Below are 4,372 nucleotides of genomic sequence, written 5' to 3'. Positions count from 1 at the left end.
ATGGTCTAATCGAGGGTAGTCAGGATGCACATTGGCCCTCGGCAAGACTTCTGAGTAAGACAAAGACCCCAATGGCTGATATCACTGTCCATCAAAACCTCCCAGGAAGCAGTTCTTTTGGGATTCTTGTCTTTCTGAGAAGGGTTTGCTTCCACCTATGGGAGTGCTCATGGTGAAACAAGCTGGAAATCATAAAGTGAATGACATTGACTTCCCATTTCTTTTAATAATTGGATCACTTACTCTGGAGTGAAATTATTCATCTTCAAGAGTACACTGGAGATTTCTGGAACTCCTAATATTGCCTCAACTGTTTTTTTGCTGTCACTCAGGTAATGGAATTGACACCTGTTTGGACAGCAAGGTTTGGGTTCTACCATTCAGAAACTCCTGGGGACAAGAGAAGAGTAATAAATACTTACTGGCCACCTGCTCTGTACCAGTAACTCTCTTTGTACCCCTAACTCTCTTTCCCATAGTTGTTAGAAGGTCATTAGTCTAAAGGGTTATTTGCTATTGTTTTTTCTTAAATTAAATGCTTTAAGTCTTACTGGCTTTTCTCCACTTAGGACCGTTTACTGGAACTCAAACCTACATGTCCCTAATTGTGGAGAACAATTTGGAAGAGAAAGGGAGTTTCAAAGACAAGTGTTTTTGATACTGACATAGTTGTGTAAAATGTCAGATTTATGTCTTGGGTCTGAGGTACCAGACCCTCAAGGTACCTATTGCAGTTTGCTGTTCCACAAAATGGATTTTATGTCCATTTTCCATTGCTACGCAGAGAATAATAAGAGAGAGCTCGAAGTTCCTTTAGCAACAGCCAGGTCACCAAATGCAAGTCTTCCTCTGAGAGTGTCCAAAAGAGCTGGACTCTGGGATACAGTTTCATGTACACAGTACTATACTTTCTGTGGAGTTACCAGTGGCACTTTTCATCCACTGCTTCAGACAGTGAGAGGGTATTTACTGAGTACTGTCACCCCAAGATTTGGAGACAAATATGCTAAGTACCCTGGCTTCTGGTAGCTCCATGAACATGGACATAGTTACCAAGCAAAGTGGAAAAATTGCAGTGAAAGAACACACTCTGAGTGTACCATGTGTGACTATCCTGGGGTATTAGGGAGAGCTTCCAGGGGAGGTCATGTGTGAGCTGTCATGATGGCAGAGGGAAAAGTGAGGTAAGGGATCTCAACTGGAGGAGCATCACAAGAAGAGGTGTTATCAGGGCAGTTGGAAGTCAGGATTTGTATGTAGGGAGAGCAGGAAGTAATGCCTGAATAGTGTGGGGGAACACGGGGGGATGATGGCCTATCAGAAAGCCTTCTGTGTTTCATTCTTCAGTTTTGGTTACTTTGTCCCTACTCCTTGGATCAAAACACACATCTTACCATGAAGCAAAGGTAGACAGATACAGGAGATGGAGAAGAGCGTATCCCCAGAGAGCCTGGTGTAGCTGAAGAGTCTGCCACTGGAGTGAGAAGCCTTGTCTTTATCGAGAGAAGTGGTTCTGAATTGCAGTTTTCAGAACAATAATGTTAAGTGGACCAAGGTATATTTTGAAGTAGACAACAAAAAGAACTTCCAAATAGAAGGAGTATACCATCTGGACTATTAGAAGGCAAGGAGAGGATTTTTCTATGAAGACTAAAAAGGGAAAATGGAATTTTATCTTTCTGGATTATGTTAAAGTAAGAACTATACTAAGGCATAATTCCAACAGAACCTGTTCAGCTTCTCCAATTTTGATTAATATGATCACATTTATCTAAAATTGGTAAGGTATGAATATTGACTTCACTGGGCCATTGAAGGGAATAAGTAAATTACATATGAGGAAGTGCCCATCAAAGGATCTAGTGCATAATATAGAATGAGAAAATTGCTTCCTTTTTTTACCCCCTTACCTCTTACTTTCTTCCTTTTTGATTCTTCTTTCCTTTATTATTTTGATAGTGAAGGGAGATATCCATCTAGATAGGGGTTTTCACAAGCAAGCTGTTGAATTTGTATCTACCAAAACTCATGCATTGAAATAAGTGTGACAGGCTCTTTTAAATTTTTTTCAGCTCATTTTCACCCTTGTGATTGTTGACAGTAAACCCTTGGAACTGCAATATGTTTCCTGACCACATTTCCCCTCCTTGTCACACATGGAGGCCGTTATTTGCTGTGAGAGCCTATTTCCAAGTCTATTACTAGGAGGACTGATGCCAAGGTAGGAAAATGGGGACAGACTCTTTCCTTTTGAAATAAAAGGAGACATGTGGTAGGGAAATCTCCAAAAGCCTAGGAACACAGTATGTATTCACAGAGTCTTGACTTGAGTTTTTATTTTCCTTGGGGTCTGTGAGTGGCCCCATGGTGTAGGTGTGGGACTGTGATTCTCCCAGGCCTACTGTGTGATAAAACCAGATGCTATACGAAAGACTTAAACTGCTGACCAGAGAGCTTATACTTTCAAAGGGGCACTTAATTAAAAACAGGAATGTGAGAAACTCCGGAAATATGGGTGTTTCAAGAGAATGAACCTTAACCATTTGGCATTCTCTCAAGAAAGCCCCTGCCAGAGCTACTTCTAGAGCACAGGTCTGATTATGTCATGCTCATTTGCACAAACCTTCTTTAACTGTTCATTGACTTCAATATAAAGTTTTATATCTTTTTTTATGCTGGTGAAACTCATGTGTTCAGAGTTAATTCCGTGTACACTAGGCGTAGGTGTTAAGGACCCATCTTGTCTTCCTCTTAACCTTCTCTGGGTCCTTAAGATCTCTGTGTAGAGCTGAAGTTGGAAAGGGATGCACGGTGAATTAAAGAGAGCATTCTGAAGCCAAGTGTTAGTTATCTGGCAGCCTGTCCTTGTGGTTGGTTCATTAGAGTGGCCTGTGAGGATTTGCAGATCCTCTGTAGCGTTTAGCTGAAGGGTCTGCGGGCCCCAGGGAACCTGGAATCAGGCGTGTGCATTTACTAACTCAGGCCCTTCTCTGAGAACAGGTTGGTCATCCTGCTTGTGTTCAGGTCTCTGTTTCCTAACTGCTGGTCAACTGACCCAAAAGACACATCTTTATCTTCTCTTTCTCATACTGTGCTGAGATGCATCACAATGAACTCTGAGTATGGAAGTCAAAACAGTCCTTTAGGTTCTGGTTTTTCAAAGATACTACCTGGGAGAAAGATGTATTTTCTGGGTAGAATGCTGGCTCATAAGTGCATTATAAACATGTTTTTCAGCCCAAAACACACTTCACAATGGATATCATGGAAGAATGCAGGAATTACAGCCATTGTTTAAAAGCCAGAAAGGGGCAGTGGACCAAGTCAGGAATAGGTGAAAGACAAAACAGTATTGTCTTCTCAGTCTAGGAACCACCTGGTAAGAAGCAATGTTCTTGACCAGCGGTTTCTAAAATGGGTTGTACACACTCCGGGATACACAAGATTAAGATCATCCATTATGATGTGGATAGAAAACACTAGGACTTCTATATTTCACCAAACAAAGAAGAAAATGAAGTTTTGGTAGTATTTACTATATGGGCCAACATGGTTGTCTTTCCTAGGTCCACATGTCAGATGATCCCACCTCAAGGTTAGCTAATGAACTATCAGGCTTCCAAAATAGGAAAGAGTTGACAATGGCACTTTACACTTTGCTCACTCTTGGTATATGGTGATGTTTTGCAGTTTCTGTGCGCCTAATTAAGTAGATTTGCTACCCATCTAGTTTTGACCAAACTAGCTTTCTATAAACAACAAAAGACTTTAAAAATTCCCGCAAAGAAACTGCAGATTGAGTAAAGATGAAGGTACTACTTAGAATGCAAGCAAAAGAGAATGGTGATATGATAGTGTGGATATTGCCACTCATAGAATGAGCTCTTGGTTATCAAAATTAACAGGTAAGAGCAGTGGGGTGCCTGGATGGGTCAGCCAGTTAAGAGTTCAGCTCAGGTAATGATCTCAGTCAGTGTCATGAGACTGAGCCCTGCATGGGGCTCCACATTCAGTGCAGAGTTTGCTTGAGACTCATCTCCCTCTCCTACTTCCCCTCCCCCTACTCACACCTGCTTGCTCTCTAAACAAATAAATAAAATCTTTTAAAAATGAGGCAAAAGTGGGATTCCTGGGTGGCTCAGTTAGTTAAGCATCTACCTTTTGCTCAGGTCATATTATCTGGGTCCTGGGATTGAGCCCCACATCAAGCCACTTGCTCAGTGTGGAGCCTGGTTCTCCCTCTGCTTGCTGCTCCCCCTGCTTGTGCTCTCTCTCTGGTAAATAAATAAATAAAATCTTTTTAAAAAATGAGGTAAGAGGCACCTGGGTGGCTCAGAGAGTTAAAGCCTCTGCCTTTGGCTTGGGTCGTGAT

This window comes from Lontra canadensis, unplaced genomic scaffold, assembly GCF_010015895.1.
Source record: "Lontra canadensis isolate GAN:19392208 unplaced genomic scaffold, GSC_riverotter_1.0 scaffold3, whole genome shotgun sequence".
Lineage (NCBI taxonomy): Eukaryota > Metazoa > Chordata > Mammalia > Carnivora > Mustelidae > Lontra > Lontra canadensis.
The sequence above is the reverse complement of the archived record's forward strand: the minus strand, read 5'-3'. Positions refer to the sequence as shown.